The sequence below is a fragment of the Pipistrellus kuhlii genome, unplaced genomic scaffold (assembly GCF_014108245.1).
Source record: "Pipistrellus kuhlii isolate mPipKuh1 unplaced genomic scaffold, mPipKuh1.p scaffold_m20_p_19, whole genome shotgun sequence".
Taxonomy (NCBI): domain Eukaryota; kingdom Metazoa; phylum Chordata; class Mammalia; order Chiroptera; family Vespertilionidae; genus Pipistrellus; species Pipistrellus kuhlii.
The window spans coordinates 12,330,872-12,352,340 of record NW_023425504.1 but is presented as its reverse complement, the minus strand read 5'-3'; the positions used below and the strand labels follow the sequence as shown (position 1 = coordinate 12,352,340).

The 21,469-nt window shown below is 37.8% G+C and overlaps 1 protein-coding gene across 4 annotated transcripts in view; it reads right to left on the bottom strand.

Moving 5' to 3' along the window:
• Window positions 1-21,469, bottom strand: part of ENOX2 (ecto-NOX disulfide-thiol exchanger 2) — a 298,580-nt gene that overhangs the window by 150,133 nt on the left and 126,978 nt on the right. For 2 of the 4 annotated variants that reach the window (XM_045583522.1, XM_036443346.2), the window contains exon 3: window positions 19,423-19,566. The exons of the other annotated variants lie outside the window; for them this stretch is intronic. The gene's annotated coding sequence lies outside the window, so the exon portion shown is untranslated. The remainder of the gene's footprint in view (window positions 1-19,422; window positions 19,567-21,469) is intronic. 4 annotated transcript variants of the gene reach the window in all.

Below are 21,469 nucleotides of genomic sequence, written 5' to 3'. Positions count from 1 at the left end.
TCTCAGTTTCTTTGTCTATAAAATGGGGTTTACGATAATCAATGACCTCAGAAAGTTATGAGGAATAAGTGAAATAATCCATGTAAAGCTCTTAGGACAGTGCCTGGCATAATAGGAACTCAAAAAATGTTAGTTACCATTACTTCATTATTGTTATTGCAGATGTTGCCATTGTTATTTTTTCCAAAATATTTTTATTTATTTAACCAATGTTATTTTTAAAATTTTTTTTATTGTTGAAAGTATTACATATGTCCCCTCCCCCCATTGTCCTCTCCCAGCCTGCCCCCACCCCCACGCCCCGGCCTTCAACCCCTCGCATTGTCTGTGTCCATTGGTTATGTTTATATGCATACAAGTTTTTTGGTTATTATTATACTAGAGGCCTAATGAACGAAATTTGTGTAAGAGTAGGCCTTCCTTCCCCTGGATGCCAGCACCGGCTTCCCTCTGGCACCGGGACCTGGACTTACTCTGGCTGCCTGCAGGCACCCAGGATCCGGGCTTCCCTTGCAGTCCTGGCTTCATCTAGAAGTTCATCTGGAAGGATGTCCAGAAGGATATCCGGTCTAATTAGCGTATTACACTTTTATTATTATGGATAAGCATCCACACAGCAAGTCTGCTCTCTGGACAGTTCCCTTATCTAATAAATGAAAATGTACCTTTAAGGTTGTTTGGTTCTAGAATCCCATGTGCCTCTGAATACTAAGCGCATGGGTTCATATCTTAGATAAGGCTCCATGATATACTTTTTATGCTCAAAAGTTTGTCACAGCTGTAAATTACAAAGGAAAGAAAAAAGCATGAGGATAAACTTTTGATTTTTCAAGCCTTTCTAAAGTCAACCTGACATCTGCAAACCTCTGTTTTCTCATTGACTTATCTACCCTACCACTCACAGAATCATAAAAAATCAGTTAACATATTTCATTATAATTATTTTGCCAGTGCTGCCCATATAAGAACAGTTGGGGTTCCTGACATTTCCACAAAGAGATGAGGACTTAGATCTCCACATTAACTAGAGTGCCATATTTTTTAATAGGGATATAGCACTTTGCTTCAAATTGCCATAATAGATCCAGAGACATGGAATCATGGAACAGACTATGGAATATCAGAGGGAAGGCAGGTGGGTGGGAAGAAATCAACCAAAGAACTTGTATGCACATGTGCATAGACCATGGTCACAGACATTAGGGTGCTGAAGGCCTAGGGTGGGAGTTAGACTAGAAGAGGTCAATGGGAAGGGGGAAAGGGACATATGTAAAACTTTCAATGATAAGTATTTTTTAAAAGTTGTTATCTGTGGATGTACTTTTCCTGGGAACTGAATTCATAGATGCTGTGTATCATCCTTGAAAATGTTGTTTATGGATATTCTACCTTCCCCAGAAATGTATTTTATGGATATTATACTTTGCTTTGGAATATTGTTTGTGGAGAGTGTACTTTACATTGGATACAATTTGTGTCTAAATCATCTCCCATGCTAAAGGACCCTTGAACATGGTTCAACATTGATCTCCTTTTCAAAGCTGCCACTCTTGTGCAACTTATGAAGAACTGTATTAGTACAAACCTATGTTTTATGTTTCTGATATTTTGAGTTTGTAACTTGATTATTGGCAAGCTTATTAATGTTTTCTCTAGAATGAATGAATTTCATTCTTAAAACTATGTTCAAGAATATAATCTCTTGCACACTGTGCCCATTTTGGGGAAAAGGAAGAATATTAATCAGCAAATTGACCTTGGACCTGGGATAAAAAGTCAAACTTAGTAGTTAGGCAAAGCAAATGGGAATAGTTGCCTCTAAAAAAAGATGAAAATTATGGAAGCACAAAACATATTTATTCAGTCAAAAACTCTTACATTGAAATGTCTTGGCATAATGTTCCCTGCACTGTGGTAAATGAATTTTCACCTTTGGAGGCATAAGGCTACAATTTTTTTTTCCAGAATATTTTCTATGACTAAAGCATAATATTTCCATACATTCTACAGGAAGCCTCAGATCTAAATTACCCACTTTTCTATTTTCTTCATCTTCACTATTTTCCTTGGAATGAGGAAGTCAAATTCCCTGTAGGTATGTGGCAAAATTCATTTATCCTTAACACCTATCTGTCTTGTCCCTGCTCCTCCAATCTTGCCAGCATTAGCGTACCTGTGCTTATTCATATACATGCTTGCTCCCTTATAAATTCACACCCCTCATCTCTGTAGTCAGTCAGAATGCATTCTGTCCAAGCTGTACAGGTTAAAGAACAAGGGGATATTGGCTTTGGGGGACAGATCCATACAATTTATACAGAATACCTCCAAGAAGCATCCTGCTTAGTTCCTACAGCTTCACATTTGCTGCAATAAGGCTAGACAGGCAACAGCAAAATAACTGTTGTGGCTGAATTATTTGTCCATGTCTTAAAGTGGACAAAAGAAGAAAGGTGAAGAAGTCACCAATTAAAAAATAGCTCTGTCCAATTCTTGTTTCTTTTCTTTTTTTACCATTGCTTTTCAGATAGGGGATTTAACCGTACTTAAGTGTTCTGACACTTGGGTGGTGATTCATTTGCTTTAAATTTTTCTTTTTAATTAAACATTTAATTAGATATAATTGTAGATTCACTTGCACTTATAAGAATCAGTACAGAGAGATACTATGTACCCTTTACCCATTTCCCTCCAATGGTAGCATCTTTCAAAACTATAGCATAATATAGCAATCAGGATATTGACATTAATGTGTTAGGTACAGAACATTTCCATCACAAGGATCCCTCATGTAGATCTTCTATAGACATACCCACTTCCCTCTTTAACCAACTCCCTTCTTAACCCCTATCAACCACCAATGTGTTCTCCATTTCTTTAATTTTGTAGTTTCAAGAATGTCATATAAATAGAATCATATTGTATATAACCTCTAAGAATTGTTTTCTTCCCCACTCAGCATTATCCTCTGGAGATTTATGCATGTTGATGTATTTATCAATATTTTGATTCTATTTATTGATTAGTATTCTGTGGTATGAATATACCACAATTTGTTTAACCATTCACATTGAAGGACATTTGGGCTGTTTGTCATTTTGAGTTATGAGCTATTAGAAACAGATCTGCCATAAACATTCATGTACAGTTTTTTGTGTGAACATAAATCTTCATATCTCTGGTGTCAAGGCGCAAGAATGCAATTGCTGGATCTTGTGGTAGTTATATATTTAATTTTTTAAAGTAACAACCAAACTTCCCTCAGTGGCTGTACCACTTTACATTCCTACCAGCAATTTATTAGTGATTAAGTTTCTCGACATCATGGCAAAAATTTGGTATTGTCATTATTTTTATTTTATTTTAGCCATTCTGATAAGCGATATTTCATTGATGGTTTGCATTTCCTTAATGGCTAATGATATTGAGATATTTTCAAGTACTGATCTACCATCTGTATATATTCTTTAATGAAATATGTTAATGTCTTTTGCCCATTTTTCAATTGGATTATTTCACTTTTTACTGTTAAGTTTGAGAATTCTTTATATATCCTAGGTATTAATCCTTTGTTAGATATATGGGTTTCAAATATTTTCTCTTAGTCATTAGCTTGTCTTTTCATCCTATGAAAAAGGTCTTTCATAGAATAAAAATGAAATTTTGATATACTCTAATGTATTAATTTATTCTTTTATGGATTGTGCTTTTGGTGTCATCTAAGTAAATTTTTTGTTTGGCCCTAGGTTTTAAAATTTTTTATCCTATTTTCCCACAAAAAGTTTTAAATTTTAGTTTAAAATTAAGTCTATCACCCATTTGAGTTATTATTATTTTTTGTATAAGGAGTTAAATTTATATATCCAGGTTAGGTTTTTGGTGTTTTATTATTATTATTTTTTTGCAAATTGTTTTAAAGTTTCCTGCTTCTTGGTATGATGGGTGATTTTCAACTGAAACCTGTACATTTTTTATTCTATGTTATGAGGCTCTAGAGCTTATATAAACCTTATGTTTTAGTTGGCATTGTATAATATCATTCTAGCAGAAGGAATGGGGTGCTGCCTCAGTACTGCCAAGTGGAAGTAGAAGTCTAGATTCCCCATTAGCCTCCATTGACATCTGAGGAAGGTAGTCTCCTCATTATTGATGAGCAGTGGTGTGAGTTTCAGCTCCCTATGTAGTCTCCACTGACACTTGATGGGGATGGCCTTGTTACTGCTGGGTGGTGATGATGGTCATGAATCTCTACTACTTGTTTCAAAAATTAAGGCATTTGATTTGTGTGCTTGTCCAGATGAAGTGTTAGCCTCCTCCATGAGGGATTACATTTTCCTAGGAAAAGTATTTTGAATCTGTTTTAGTGATTTAGCTATATTCATTGATATTCCAGATGATGCCTTCCTAAACCACTTTACCCTCTACTACCCCAATCCCCCGCACCACAGCCTCAGGCTATACATCTCACCTGCCTTGTCTTGCCAACACAAGTAGCTGTAGGAGACTTGGGTAGAGGATATGGATTACTCAACAAAACCCAATCACTGAATACACACATTGTTCTGCATACAGTGGGTCAGCAGTCTATCACAGGTGAAAGCTGAACATTATAAGGAGCAACAGGCTACAGAGCTTTCCTAGATCTATTAGTACAGTTCTCCTTGAGATGAATTAAATGCAAAATTGAAACCTGACTACATCTCTGTCTATAAAACCTACTCTCTGGAATAGAAAATTGACCATTGTTATTTCTTTTAAGGACATTTGAAAGAGACCACAATTATGCCCAAAGGAACCATCATGCTATAAGAAGTTTGTGACCCCAACCCCTGTAAGCTTAAAGGTATTATAGTTCTTATAATAGCCTGGATGCTACTTTATAGCCTCAGAGCCCACCCTTGCTTTTTTGCAGGAATATAAATGGAAAGTTATCACATGAATGTATGTGTAGAACATGAACTGACGAGTATATTAGACACATACATCAGGAGAATGCGAACTCACAACAGGTTTGGCAGAAGGAGGAGAGCTGGAAAGAGAGCACATGATAAATTAGGAAGACAGATAAAGGTTAAAGTCAAAGAAAGACAAGTATCACATGAGCTCACTCATATGTGGAACCTAATGAACAAAACAGAGACATAGAAGCATGGAAAAGACTGTTCAATCTCAATGGGAAGGTGGGGAGGATGGTTGGGTGGGAAGAGATCAACCAAAGAACGGGTATGCATATATGCATAACCCATGGACACAGACAATAGGGTGGTGAAGGCTTGGGGTGGGGGTTGGGTTTGGGCTAGAAGGGGTCAATGTGGACAAAGGGAGGACTTATGTAATACTTTCAACAATAAAGGTTTTTAAACAAATCTCTATCTTGCCAAATAGAAAGACTACTCATCATAGGGATGCCCCGCACAATAAATGACTCACATGATGCCAGGGAACTAATTTGGGGGAAAGAAGGCAGGTTCTTAATTTGATCTCTCCTCTTCCAAGTGAACACAACCAAGCATCTTCTGAAATTTTACCTCCTCCCTCCCAAAGCTTCCATGATTGACCATAGAAGCAAACATGTATTCATTTACCTCACCCTGATCTGAAATAAAATTCCATGAAAATGCTTCCATTCTTCATCCAATTGTGCACTTGCATTCAATTCTCTACCTGGCATAGTACCCAGCACTTAGCCGCTGAGTAAACATTTGCTGTTGTTTACTGAGTATTCACTATAAGCAGCCATTCTTTCATCGTATTATACTTAGCATAATTGCAAATAATTATTTGCTTAATGACAGTCTCCCTCGCTGGACTGTGAGCATCACAAGGCCAGGGCTGGAGTTTGTCTTATTCACAGCTGTCCTTTTAATGCTTATTGTAATGCCCCACACCTATTAAGACTAAATTAATATTACCCGAAGACAAGAACACCATGCGCCAATCACTATTTATTAATTTTCTCACTTAATCCCTAAACAACCTGTATTATAAGGGTAGTATTATCACTATTTTATAGGTGAGGAAATGAGGCTCAAAGAGCTGCAATAACTTGTCTTAGGTCAGAGCCAGGATTCTGAGCATTTGTTATCCTGCTTCCCTCTTTTTTTTAAAAAAAAATCTTCACCTGATTTCTATTGATTTTTAGGGAGTATAGAAGAGAGAGGGAAAGACAAAGAGAAACATCAATGTGAGAGAAACACATCAACTGGTTGCCTCCTGCACACACCCCGACCAGGGCCTGGGCTAGGGAGGAGCCTGCAACCAAGATACATGCCCTTGACTGGAATTGAACCTGGGACCCTATGGTCTGCAGGCCCACTCTATCCACTATGCTAAACTGGCCTGCCTCCCTCTTTTTAAGTCCTGTTCCACTACTTACTAGTGGTAGCCTAGAAAAGTTTTTGAAGACTTTTAAACCTCAGTTTTGTTATCTATAAACAAAGAAAAAATGGAATCTATTTTATAGATTGTTTATGAAGCCTGCTTGAGTTTATATATGTAAAGCACCTAGTTGTAGTCGTTAGCATACAATCAATAATAAAAGCTGCTACTCCTGTATTGTTATTGAATCAAATATGCAGACGAAAGTCACTAAAGCTAGGGAATGCCACCTGCTTGCAAGCTCTCCCCATCCCTAAGATGGTACATTCCATTTCAGCAGTTGGACATATCTCACATGACTTTCTGTGCCACTCTCATCAACTCTCACTCACCACATTCCATAAAACAGCTTGCTTTTGCTTAAAATTCAATTGTAAAATAAGTAAAATATTTTAAAATTAATTCAATTACACAAACAATTGTTCAATGTGAAATATAATACTACAACTTGCATGGTTTAAATGGAATAGCTCACATTATCAAGGAAATTGAAGGTTGGGGAAAAATGAAGATTGTTTCCTAGCCCATTATAAGAAGGAATTTCATCATCATGGATTTTTATTTCAATAGAAAATAAAAATAAAACAAAGAAGGAGAAAATTGCAAATTAGGCAGTCTCTGTGTTGAAATGCAATTTCAACAATTACACAACCACATTAATTGCCACCTTTTGATCTACACTGTTACTTCAGTTCTTGATAGGAGATTCTAGACATACTCAGTCAAAGACTATTATCTATGAACAGCCAACATTTTGAACCACAGTGGCCTAGGGACACTTACTTACTCTAATGCAGAGGGGTTGCTGCACTAGTTTTAGCCTGGCTGCATATTGGAATCATTTGGGTGTGCTTTTAAAAACAATGATGCCTCCCTCCAACTGAATTCCCATTCTGATTCAACTGATTATGAACATTGACTTTAGAGCTACTCTGCCTGGGTCTGGATTTTATTTCCCTAGTTACTATTTGGACACATTCTTAACTTCTCTGTATTTACGTTTCCTTATCATTGAAATGAGTATAATCATGGAGTTGCTGCAATAGTCAAATAATGTAATACATTGTCTGACACACAGATGTTTCATAATATTAGCTATTATTAGTAGCAGTAATCAAGTATTTTAATTATTATACTTTGGTGTCTTAGAAGAGAAAGAAAGATTTGTAGAGTTTGCAACCCCATGTGAATGACAATGCTAAAATAGTAGCAGAGGTGTTCCATGGTTGAAATTTGTGAAAATAAAATCTCTTCACCATAAGGTATTACTTTTAGGTAAATCAGATGATATGAGGTTGGTCATCTGGAGTCTGTCTTGATTTTATACATGGAAAACTAAAAAATATAAATGCAACACATTTATATTAGAATAACCCTATTTATTTGTACTGTCATTGCTAGTTTCCCCTGGTTAAAAAAATTCTAAGGAAAGGACTTCAGAATCAAAAGTCATGTTAAATATTCAAATAAAGAGCAATGTTGTCACTGTGGGAGTTCTTGTCACACTTGTCACCATTTCAGGGGCAGGAGGGAATAACCATTCTATTTGTGGGAGGGAAGACAGTACTAAAGAAACTTCTCTGGGCTTTCACACCACCCCTGCTTGCTCCTTGGCATAGGAGGACGATTTTTTACTTAATCTGATTAGTAAAATTAGAATAAAATAAGTGCTCATGCATGGCTTAACCTCTGCATTCTGGCTTTCAGGTCAAAATGTCCTTGAGTTGAGATGACTGTTTTTCTCTAACAAAGTGAGTAGAGCTTAGTTGGGGCACAGGCACTGTTTTCCATTAGCTGACCCACCTTGCTCTTAATTTCTAGCTTACAACTGAATTGTGACACAGGCCATCACTCTCAGTGACATGGAAAGGTTAAGTATTCTGCTCTGAGGACTCAATCTTCCCCACAGGTAGGTATGAAGGTATACATTTGGAGCTGGAAATGGTAGGAAGCATCATTAGACCTTAGCCTCAAGCCACGCTCTTCAATCTAGCTTTACTTATAATAAAGCTGATAACACATTTTTCTCCCTCACATGGCTTTCGTGTTAGTTCTCAGTTTGATGCAGAATTGGGAGAAGAAAAGCACTCACACTCACACTCTCAAACCCTAACAAGTAGCAACAGTAACTGTAAGAATAGTATCTGAGTTTTCAAAACACTTCATTTAACAGATGTAGAAACTTGACTCGGGGTGGTCAACATACAATACAATATACTGATGATGTACACCTTATAGAATTGTACACCTTAAACCTATAAATGTTATTAACCAATGTAACCCTAATAAAGTCAATAAAAATAAAATGAATTAACAGATGTGGAAACTGAGGCTTTAAAAAAGTTTTCTGTGATTTACCCAGGGTCAAAATAATAACAACTAGTGGTATATCTAGTACTAAAATAATAATCTTCAGTATTCTTTTTACTATATGTCTGAGTATGCTCCTTTCACTTATTAAGGCCATTGAGGTCCTTACAAACCCCAAGGTCAAGAATGACAGCAGCTTTGATAACTTTACTAACCTAACAGGAGAGAAAAACTAAATCTAAGAATCCTCTTACTCTGAAATTGAGTTTTACTGACCTAAAACAGATTTTTTTCAGATAAATCTTACCTAAAAATTGAAAGAGATCATTAGGTGATATTTGAAACAAAGTTTAAATCACAGATAAAATATGATAATACTTCCCTCCCACCCCCTACCTAGATGGAGTGGCCCTGACGTTGGCCTTGGATGGGGAACAGAAACTTTCCACTGACAAGTAAGCAGGGGTTACAAAGAATTTCTTCTTTGATTTGCTGAGCTGTTGGAGTTTAGCTCCACAGAAGCAGTTCCCTCAAAGGTGTTTTCCAGTCTCAAATTCAATTTCTAGCTTGAGATCAAAAGGTCTACCCTAACACACAGAAGAGATATTAGACCACATATGCGCCTGGGCTAGCGTGCTACAATCATGTGATACCATTAGCATGATAAAGGCAGCTCCTCTGGGATATACATACACTTTGTGGAGTTCAAATAAATCAATCACATGCCACAGTGCTAGCCAAATTGAAATGATTATATAGATCCGGTAATAATTAGTTCTGGTTCTGTCACTAATTAATCATGTGACTTTACACAATTTCCATCTCTGGGTCTCAATTTATTCATTTGTGAAAATGATGAAGTTAGACAAAGCTGCCTTCAATTCTACAATACTATGGTTCAACATCTAGCAAAAGACTATTACCGACACATGAAGCTGACTCACACTTCGAGTCTGCTGAGAGAAGAGCTCCTAAAGATTTAGGTGGATGAAGTCACAAAATCATTTCAAAGCCATGCCATAGTTGGAGTAACTTAACAGGAAGTATTTGTACTTTTCTATCCTGCTTCTTTGTGCCACTCTCAGTCACCTCTCCTACTGATGGTTCTATTTTAAATTTGATTTATTGTTTAAAATATTACAAATAGAACATATATCTCATTTTTCCCCTATTGACCTCCCCATGGCTCCCACAGAGTAAGTGGGACTTCTCCCACTCTGCCTGCCAACCTCCGGACACCACAGTTACACAGAACCAGTGCATGCGGGGTTCCCTGACTCCCTTCTCCCAAAGGAGGTTTCCCGGTGCCTCTGGCAGCTGCTGCTGGACACATGTGCATCCAACCAAGGGCACATGGCTCCTGTAGCAAAAACTCAAACTTCTCCCGCTCTAGCTGCCAACCTCAAATGCCAAGGTTGCGCTGCTCGAGTGCAGGGGCCCCCTATAGCCTGCCATCTCAGTAGGCAGTTCCTGGGTATCTCTGTGAACTGCTGCAAGGCACAAGCATACCCAACCAAGGGCGCAGGGCTCCATCAGCAGAAGCTGGATCTTGTACCTCCCTGGCTACCAGCATCCAGTCTTTATGATCGCACCACTCCAGCATGCAGGCCCCTTGAACCCACCACTCCAGCAGGCAGCTCTTGGGCCCCTTTGTGAGCTGCCAATAGGTGCATGCCTTCGCAACCAAGGACACACAGCCTTGATCACCTCCCCCTCCTGCAGGCCCAGCCCCTGATCAGCCCCTAACACCCCAATTAGGGTCAGGACTGCAGGCCAACCACCTGTGGTCCCTCCCCCCCAGCCATCCCCACCCCCAATTGGCTCCCAACACCCTGTTTGGGGGTGGGGCCAGCTGGCCAACCTCCTGTGGGCCCCCCCCCTCCGGACCTGATGGAGCTCTATTGGGGTGGGTCAGCCAGACCCCTCCCATGCGCAAATTCATTCACTAGGCCTCTAGTGTGAAATAAAAGTCTCAGCCCTGTGATACTGAGTTAAATCAAAGGGCTGTATGCATCATAGAAAAGTTTCTGGGTTCACTGTCCCTCTTTTAGCTAAAAAAAGGACAAAGTACTCCCAGGCCAATGAGTACTCATTTCATTTTTATATTTCTCTTCCAAGTGGACTTAAACAACTTCCCCTGATAACTCATTTCAATATAATTCTTCCTTCTGTCTGACTGAAATTCTCCATGCTGCTCTGCAGTTCCACTTCCTTTTATTAATCTAGCATTAGCAGTACTAGAACTGTTTACTGTCTTTCATATTGTCAAGTCTCATTTTGAATTCTAAAGGAAATCCTGAGAACTGAGTTAGGGGTCTATAATCAAGTTTAGATACAACCTAGAGGTCCTTATCATATCATAACATTCCACGTGATGCTAGTCCTCCTTAGTCAAAGTCATTTCTTTTCTCTGGTTATTAGCACCTCATCTGTAAAATGAAATTAAAATGAAAAGAATCACCATACCAGTTAAGAGAAAGAGTTACCACAACAATGAAAATTATTATTGCATCAAAAGTTCTTCCTGCAGATATTTAACTCTTGGGATTCAATCATTATTACAAATTGAAAATGGTTGAAGATCCCTCTTTTCATACTGAGCTATTAATCATTTACATGAACTTTGAAATTCTGATTAGTACTAGGAATCACACATTTAAGTGCAAACCTGTCTTTCAATACAAGCCTATGAGAGAAGACAACAGAAATAGGACTATATTTACATCTGAATTACTCTGGTATCATAATTATACCCATGTTAGTTGCCCCTCTTTAAGAGAATTGACACCTTTGAGTATTAGTGATGTTACTTAAAAGAATGTATTCAATTTTATTCATCATCTGGTTGGCCTCATGGATTCTTCCACTTTGTGTGGAAGTATTTGAGAAAAGGGTTAATATATCTTATTCCTACAAATCCATGTGGAGATCAAACAAGGAGACAGCTCAAATCTTATGGTCAGGAACTTGGCATTAAAATTTGATAAGGGGTTAACAATCTTCTACTCTTTGGCCATAAAGTATCATCCGTATGAGTAGAATTATTGCAATCATTGACAATTTGTGTAGCTGCAGCATCGCTGAGAAAAACTTTCCATAGGGAAAAATGAATTTGAGCAAATACATTTTGAAGAGTTCTGAGCTTACCTTAAAAGCTGAAAAGCAGCCAGATCCACAAAGAAAGAGATTTTGGTCAAATATTGCAGTAATATCTAATCAAGATTACAGATCTACTTCACAGAGGAACTGGGACAGGGCACCCAAACTCTACCTATCAGGTTCTCTTGGCCACTCATGAAGTTTCATCTAGTAAAAAACCAAAGATCCCTTTAGGGCCAGGTATTCTCTTCACAAGCACCAGATTTGATTTGTGGCTGATCTAAGGATGTAATTTCACAAATGTCTGAAGTTTGACCTTTAGGGAGAAGTGAGTTGGTCAGTTGATTAACAATAGATAGCAAGTGCTCAGTTTTGCACATAGCTCCACCTTGGGAGTTGACAAGATAATAATAGAGAAGATCAAGGCAAAGAGAAAGCAATTATTCAGCCAAATATGTGATTAATCACAAATATTTCTTGAGCATCTATTGTGTGCAAGACATATGGGTCAGGGGCTTTTCTAATAAGGGGCTGAAGACTGAGTTGAAAGACTAAAACATATTTGTATAAACAGAAAACCAATAGTTTAAGGTGGTCCATAATCAGTATCATGTGATTGGTATGAATATAATAATCATGGGGTTTCAGAGATACAAGTGAACAATTCACACTATGATGATCAAGAAGGCTTCCTGCCCAACCAATATGGCTCAGTGGTTGAGTGCTGACCAATCTATGAACCAGGAGCTCAAGGTTCGATACCTGGTCAGGGCACATGCCTGGATTGCAGGCTCAATCCCCAGTAGGGGGTGTGCAGGTGGCAGTCAATTGATGATTCTCTCTCATCATTGATGTTTCTCTCTCTACCTTCCTCTCTGAAAGCAATAAAAATATATTTAAGAAAAGAAGGGTTCCTGGAGATGGTAGGATGTATACTAGGTGCTGTTAGTTGGACAGAATCTTCATAGGTGGAAGAAGAGTAAGGATATGCTAGGAAAAGGAAATGGCATGAACAGGTACTGTAGTAGGCAGGCACAGTGCCTATTTGAAGAAAGTAGCAGATAACCTTGGCTGAAATAGACTTTGTTTAGATGATTAACAGAGGGGTGGGGAACCTTAATTGAAAGAACCATGGCATCTAAGCATTTTGAGAGATCTTAGAAATGATCAAATCCAAGTTCTGCTCACTTTATTATCACACAAACATAAATTTCCCTATTGTGACACCAATATTTAATTTACATTCTAGTAATGGATCCAGATTACTAATATCTACAGACACTGCAATTATTGTATAACTAGAGGTCCAATGCATAAAAATTCATGCAAGAGCAGGTCTTCCTTCCCCCAGCTGCTGGTATCAGCTTCCCTCGGGCACCCAGGACCCAGGTTGGCTTCTCTTGGGCTGCCCGCAGGCACCGGAACCTGGGCTGGCTTTAGGCCCTGGCTTCATCAGAAAGGACATCCAGAATGATGTCCTGTCTAATTAGCATATTACCCTTTTATTATTATAGATAGTTAGAGATAGGTTTTGGAGTTGGAGGCCTGGCCAAAGTACTTGCTAGATGTTCATCTTTGGGTATTATTTAACCCTTATTTCTTCATCTATAAGTACTATGGATAATAATACTTAAAGTGGAGGCAGTAAGGAAAGGAGAAAGAATGCATGAAGGAGACAAAAGAAAGATGATTCTGTAAAGTGTATTGCCAAGGAAGGCAGAAGTAGAGAGAATTCAAAGGAGAGATTAGTAGCATCAAATTTAGCAGGCAGGTCAAGGTGGTTGAGACCTGCCAAAACGCCACTTACTTTGACAATTTGGAGGTCACTTAGTGACCTTTAAGAAATTACTTTTAGTATAAAAGAAGAAAGGCAGTTTGCAGAAAACTGATATGGGAGGGATGTGAAAGGAAGAAAAATTGTATAGTGAATGACTGGAGCTGCAGGCCAAGACTCCTCCCTAATTTGCAGTGATGACAGAAAGGGAGAGGGAGAGAGAGGGAGAAGGCGAAGGGAAGGCAGGAGGAAGATGGGTGGGAGATGGGGAGGGGAGGGAGAGGGAGAAGGAGGGAGAGAAGGAGAGAGAGGAGGGCTTTGAGTTCAATGGCTACATGTGTATCTCAGCTTAGAACTGAAATGGTTTATAGCTCCTGTAAGAGCTTCCAACCCTAGCTTCCCTCCTTGCCAAGGTGCAGTGAATGGTGACAAAGAAAAAGGAGTTTCTACTTACAAAATATCTTTCCTCTTCCTTTTCTCTAGCATTACATAGGAAGAAAATACTATTATAAAGCAATCTGCACATTTATAATTCCATAGGTTTGCCAACTGAACTCCCTGTATATTAAAACCTCATTCATTTGGGCTATAGGAATGTAAAATTTGTGGTAATTTAACCTTGGCTAGTTACCTTTGTACTTACAAAGGAAGGGTTCAGTAAACAAAGAGTGTGAAAAATATTTATAGGGAGCTAATTTTGTCTGCCAGGGGCCCATTTCGCCTATTTTAAAGAACATACTATTTTTAAAGAACTTCAGCCTATTATTTGAATGTAAACTGATTCTACTTATTATAAATTAGAATAATCTACTGCTAAAATCCTATATCAGCACCAGATACTTTGGAATATGCTCATTAGAAATAAAACTGCAGTTGTTTAAAGTTAGTTCACAGTTCAGATGAATGCATATCCTCTTCCCCCACCCTCATGTGTTAAATACAGCTCAGGAGGTATTACTATAGCACATCACTTATCATGAACACAGTGGAAAAACTAATAAGTGATCAAAAAAGGTCTTAGATCAACCAACAGAGATGTCTTAAATTCTGTACTCTCTCCATAGCAAGTTATCTTACAGCTGATTTAATTCTTAACATATTATTCTGTCACACCAACTTGGGGAGATGGTGGGTTGTTCTTTTTTAAGTTCCTAAATGATTAGGAGAAAACAAGCTGCTACTTGAAAGGACATTGAGAGAAACCAGAAGTGACTGCAGACTGCAGAAAGGCACATATGTAAAATGTGCCTGTAAATAAATTAAAAAACACCAGTCTAGGACAATTTAGTGTAGAGTTACAAGACTATATTCCTTACAAAACCCTGAAAACTTTAATACAGTATTATAGTGCAGTATAATAGCTAATAACTAAAATTATGCCTTGAAATTATCAAGAAAAATTTAGATTATATTAAATATATGCTCTAAAAAGGCATACAATTTTATAGTGGGGTGATCACTTAGTAAGGTATATAAATGTCTAATCACTATATTGTGCACCTGAAATTAATATAATTATACACTGAGTGGCCAGATTATTATGAGCTCTGAATGCATAATAACCTGGCTACTTGGTATATATGCTATATAATAAAAGCCTAATATGCAAATTGACAAAACAGCAGAACCGGTGATGCGCACTGACTACCAGGGGCAGATGCTCAATGCAGGAGTTGCCCCTGGTGGTCAGTGAGCCGGAAGCCAGGCTCATGGCTGGTGAGCACAGCAGTGGTCCTGTCACAGCAGCACCACTGGGAGCAGGCCTAAGCTGTCAGTCGGACATCCCCTAAGGGCTCCTGGACTGCAAGAGGGTGCAGGCTAGACTGAAGGATCTCCCCCGAGTGCATGAAGTCATGCATGGGTGGGGTTCAGCCAGCCTGGCCAGGGGGAGGGGAAATGGGCAGTTGGTTGTCCTGTCTGCTGGTCGAACTCCTGGTCGAGGGGACAATTTACATATTAGCCTTTTATTATATAGGATATACACTGAGTGGCCAGATTATTTTGTGTTCAGAGATCATAATAATCTGGCCACTCAGTGTATATGTCAACTGTATTTGAAAAATACATTTATTTTTAAATGGCAGATACATTTATACACACAAACATGATTTGTAACCATAATGATTCACCTGGAAATGTTAAATGTGTTGATATTTAAAAAGATGAAGTTCATAGTGTTATCATATAATAATCACAAAATAAAAGCAACATTTATGCAGTGGTTAATATGTGCAGATATCATGCTAAGCTCTTTTCTTGCATAATTTCATTAAATTCAACTAACAATGCTAAGAGGTAGCTTTTATTTTTATTTTCACTTTTTAAAAATTAAATTATGGGGCTAACATTGGTTAATAGAATTAAATACATTTCACATGAACAATTCTGTAATACATCATTTGTATATTGTATTGTGTGTTTCCCACCCAAATCAAGTTTCCTTCCATCACCATTTATTCCCCCATATCCTCTTTTATTTCCACCCACCCTCCTTTCCCTCTGGTAATCACCATACTATTGTCTGAGTATGAGGTTCTCCTTAATCCCTTCACCGTTTTCACAAAGCACAGTAACACCCTCCCCTCTGAGAACATTATGCTAACTGAAATAAGCCAGTGAAGAGAAAGACAAGTACCATATAATTACATTCATGTGTGGAATCTAATGAACCAAATAAACTAACAAACAAAATAGAAACTGACTCATAGATTTTTTTAAAAGTAGGTTTTAGTATCATTTATATTTTAGAGTTGACAAAAGTGAATCTCGCAGAGGTTAAGGAACCAAACCAAAGTCACAGAGATAGAATTAGGATTAGAACTCAGGCCAGTTCCTTAGCTATACACTATACCGTATTTTTCGGACCATAAGACGCTCCGGACCATAAGACGCACCGGTTTTTAGAGAAGGGAAATGAAGAAAAAAAGATTCTGAAACAAATAGTGTCCTAAAATATTTTATGTGCATTAAAACCCAACATCACAGTCATAAACACATGTAATCAACCCTGTAAAGTAAACAGCAGCATTTAGAACCATTTTAGAGCCGGGCAAGCACACAGAGACCACACAGAGCCGGGCAAGTAAAAAAACTTTTTTTTAAAGTATATGTGTAGGCTATATTTGGACCATAAGACGCAGGGACTTTTCCCCCCCACTTCTGGGGGAAAAAAGTGCGTCTTATGGTTCGAAAAATACGGTAACTTTTCAGTGGATCAGAAAATACAGCTCTCCAAGAAACACTCCTTTCTTGAGGTCTCCAGCTCGCTAATGTTTTACTGTATTTTTGTTTTCCAAATTTCTATTTAACAAACATCTTGATTTATACCTTGGTACTAGCACAAGAACAGGTATATAGATCAATGGAACAGAATAGAGACCCCAGAAATAGACCGATGCCATTATGATCCATTAATATTTGACAAAGGAGAAAAAAGCATACGGTGCAGTAAAGATAGTGTCTTTAAAAAATAGTGCTGGGAAAATTAGACATGTATATGCATAAAAAATGAAACTAGACCACTAATATATACTGTACACAAGAATAAGCTTAAAATGGATAAAAGACTTAAATGTAAGTTGTGAAACCATGAAAATCCTAGAAGAAAGGGTAAGTAGCAAAATATCAGATATAACACATAGTAGAATTTTGCGATACATCTCCTAGGGCAAGAAAAACAAAGGCAAAAATAAGTAAATGGGACTACATCAAACTAAAAAAGATTCTGCACAGCAAAAGAAACCACCAACAAAATGAAAAAGGAATCCACTTTATGGGAGAACATATTCACCAATGATAGTCCTGATAAGAGGTTAATTATATAAAGGACTCATACAACTCAACAAAAGGAAGAGGAACAATCCAATTTAAAAATGGGCAAAGGACTTAATAGACACTTCTCCAAAGAGGACATACAGACAGCCAACAGACATATCAAAGAATGCTAAATGTCACTAAATCAGAGATGCAAATTAAAACTACATCCCTGCCAGAATGGCTACCATCAATAAATCAAGAAACAACAAGTTCTGGTGAGGATGTGGAGAAAAGGAACCCTCATGCACTGTTGGTGGGAATGAAGACAAGTCCAGCCACTATGAAAAAGAGCATAGTTTTCTCAAAAAATTAATGATGGAACTGCCATTTGACCCAGTGATCCCACTTCTAGGAATATATCCTAAGAATCCTGAAACACCAATCAGAAAGAATATATGCATTTCTATGTTCTCAGCAGCATTATTTGCAACAGCCAAGATATGGAAACATCCTAAGTGCCCATCAGTAGATGAATGAATAAAAAAGCTGTGGTACATTTACACAATGGAATACTACACAGCTATCAAAAAGAAGGAAATTTTACCCTTTGTGAAAGCATGGAAGGACCTAGAGAGTTTTATGCTAAGCGAAATAACCCAGTCAGAGAAAGACAAATATCACATAATCTCACTTATATGTGGAATCTAATGAACAAATTAAACTGATGAACAAAATAGGTCCAGAGGCATGGATGCATGGAAAGACTGACAGATGTCAGAGGGAAGCGGTTTGAGGGAACAAGGAGAGATTAACAAAAGAACTTATATGCCTAAATGCATAATCCATAGACACAGATAACAGTGTGGTGAAGGTTTGATTCCTGGTCAGGGCACATGCTTGGGTCTTGTGCTCAATCACTAGTAGGGGCATGCAGGAGACAGCTTATTATTGTTTTCTCCTCATAGCGATGTTTCTCTCTCCCTCTCCCTGTATCTCAAAAATCAATTAAAATAATTTTTGAAAATCTTGATTTATAAGTATAAAGACCTATGATCTAAGAGTCAGATTTGATGTTATATGTTTGTAAACATGTTTCATGTTGTAAGTTGTATGTAAAAATAATAGTAAATAGTGCTGGCTGAATAGCTCAGTTGGTTGCAGCCTTGTCCCATGTACCAAAAGACTGCAGGATTAGATTCCCAATTAGGGCACATAGGTTGTGGGTTCGATCCCTGGTTGGGGCAAGAACAATGTTTCTCTCTCACATTGATGTTTCTCTCCCTTTAAAATCAACAAAAGCAAATCCTTGGGTGAGGATTAAAAAAATTAATGGTAAAAATACAGAACAAACAGAAACACCATGAATTAGCACATCCCAAATTTTCAGATCCATCTCTAAATAATAAGGATACTGTTTTCAAATGAATAGTCAAGCAACAGAGATGAAATTTTAAAGTATCCACTCATCAGTTAAGATCTGGTTTCTTATTGTTTGCCCCTTCATTTTGGAGAATTTAGGCCATTGGAGCCTAAAGGAGAGGAAGGATTGCAGGGGTAGCTATTATAGAGGTTCTAGGAAAATCTGTTCATCAGCTGTTCTAAGAGAGCAATGAAGGCATAAAATACATGTAGGCATAGGGTGTACTGGGGGAGAGAGAGGGAAGGTTGAGAGAGGCAAATGTCTTCATCAGAAGTAAAAGTGAGGGTAGCCTGACACATGTACATATAAAGAAAAATGTACAGTGAAGCAATTTACTCATACAATTCCTTCTACCTAAATCAATGTTCTTTACTTATCTCTTCCTGTCTCAAACCATATCATTCAAGGGCCAGCTACAAATGTCACTTCTGCACGATGCCAATAGTCCCCCTCCGCCCCCCATTACACATTTATCTCACACTGATTTTTTTTTATTTATTTATTAGGTATTTATGTATGTGTCCCTGTTTCCCACATATCACAATGAGTTCCTTGAAGGCAGGGGACTCTTTCTCATTTCTGTAGTTCCTACAAAGTCTAGCACAAGGCCTGCCACATACTGGGCTCTAGGAAAATGTTGAATCAATAGCACTGGCTTCAGAGAGTGCATTATATCCTAGCTTACCTGAAGGAGCACTTGTTCTCTTTCTTTTCTTGCTTGATTCCCCTCCATTCTCATTGAGGCCTTCTGTGACCAGAGGGCCACTGGCACTAGCAAACTGCAGGGGTTCGTTGTTGTTGGCAGGGTCAAAGGGCAGCTGGTTCAATCCTAAAGAAGAAAGAGAAGCCAAATTCCAGACTCTATTAAGGACTGGGATGTCTCCAGATTTTATTTTATGAGCCACTAGAGGAAAACTCTATATCTTAAGAGTCTAGGAGTAACCAGTGAATTCAAATTAAATGCCCTCTGTAATTTTTATAGATCTTATTGACAATTCAAATTAAAATAAAGATTTCTAGCTCTAGCCCGTTTGGCTCAATGGATAGAGAGTTGGCCTGCAGACCAAAGGGTCCTGGGTTCGATTCCTTGGTTGCAGGCTCCTCCCCAGCCAGGCCGGCAACCAATCAATGTGTTTCTCTCACATCAATGTTTCCCTCTGTCTTTCCCTCTATCTTCCAATCTCCCTAAAAATCAATGGGAAAAATTGTTGTGTGAGGATTAACAAAAAATAAACAACAACAAAAGGTTCTTATAAGACTGTGGCTCTGTCATTTGTAAGATCCCCCCTGTTTCTTGGAAATTAACATGTTTGGTCAATTATCTTCTTCCTTCTCCCTTAAATATATAGGATCCTCTTCAAATGTGGCTATGTATAGTTGGACTCACTCTTTTTTTGGAAAAGTTTAGCCACATATATCTTAGATTATCTCTTGAAATTTTCCCATGATTTCATCACAAGGGCTGTTGAATTGATGCAGATATACTCATTAGAATATCCTGGTGTCAAAGCCTCTTACAATGATGGTATAGAGGTTTCCAAAAAAGAAAACCATAATCACATAGCAAGTGAGAAAATGGAACGAAGACATAGACCTTGCAAAGAAGGATTATTTAGTAGATGAAGTGTTGTGGAGTTATGACTCAGATTTGGAGACTGTTTACCACATTCTTTTCAAATGATGTCAGAAGCAAGATCACTTTACTGGTAGCTGTTATATCACATGAAATGGCAAAGGGCATTTTCTACTCTCTAAGTGTTACATGATTCAGCCAGGGATGAGCAGAGATAGTTCGTTACTCTTCTGCCTGAATTCTCAAGTGCTTCAATTTAAAACTCCCTCCAATGTGGAATCCAAAGCTTTGCTAAAGCCCAATGTTAGGGTATCTCTCCTGAGCCTTTTATTCACTGATTCTCTAATCCTATCAGAGGAATTAGGTTGGCCTGCCATGGCTCATTTTTTAACCCTCAATATTTCTATGATACAGAGCTATAAAATAGTTCTGGAGGCAATGTTGTGAAATATCCATACAATCTTGGGATCCAGTCAGGTAAAGGTCAATCAAGTTTCAGTAAAATGAATGCTAAGGTTCTAACAAAATGACTTTACATTATAGTATTTAATAAAAAGTATTCCTATTCTAATGTTTCAACCCGCATAACAAGTACTATTTCTTCAGCAATCAGACCACTTGGACCAACTCTGTTAAATGTCTTCTGGGACTTGTCAAATATTCTTCCTTTATATCATCTGAGTAACTAAGTGAAATAATGAAAATTTGTGTTTGTGATTTAAGTCAACTATTCATTGCATCACATCTATATCCTATTAAATCTCTACCATGTCTAGAATTAAAGAAACAAACACCAATAACTTTGTATTAGAAAACATCCAGATCATAACTATTTTCAAAGAACACTAGACATTTATATAATTTACAAATAAAGATGTTTCCTTCACCCAAGTAGTTCCAGAGTAAAATATGCTTAGTATACTATTTTAAACATTTTTCAATATTTTTTTCTGGAGTATCATGAAGACAGAAATAAGTTCCATGGAAGATTGAATAGTATAGTGGAAACATTATGTGCTTCAAAGCCTGATATATCAGGGTTCAAATACTGGCTTTGTCCTTCACTAGTTGAGTAGCTTTTGGCAATTCTTGTAATTTCCCTTAGTTTTAATTTTCATAACATATAAAGGGGGGTTTACAACATTGCATAGGGTTGCTA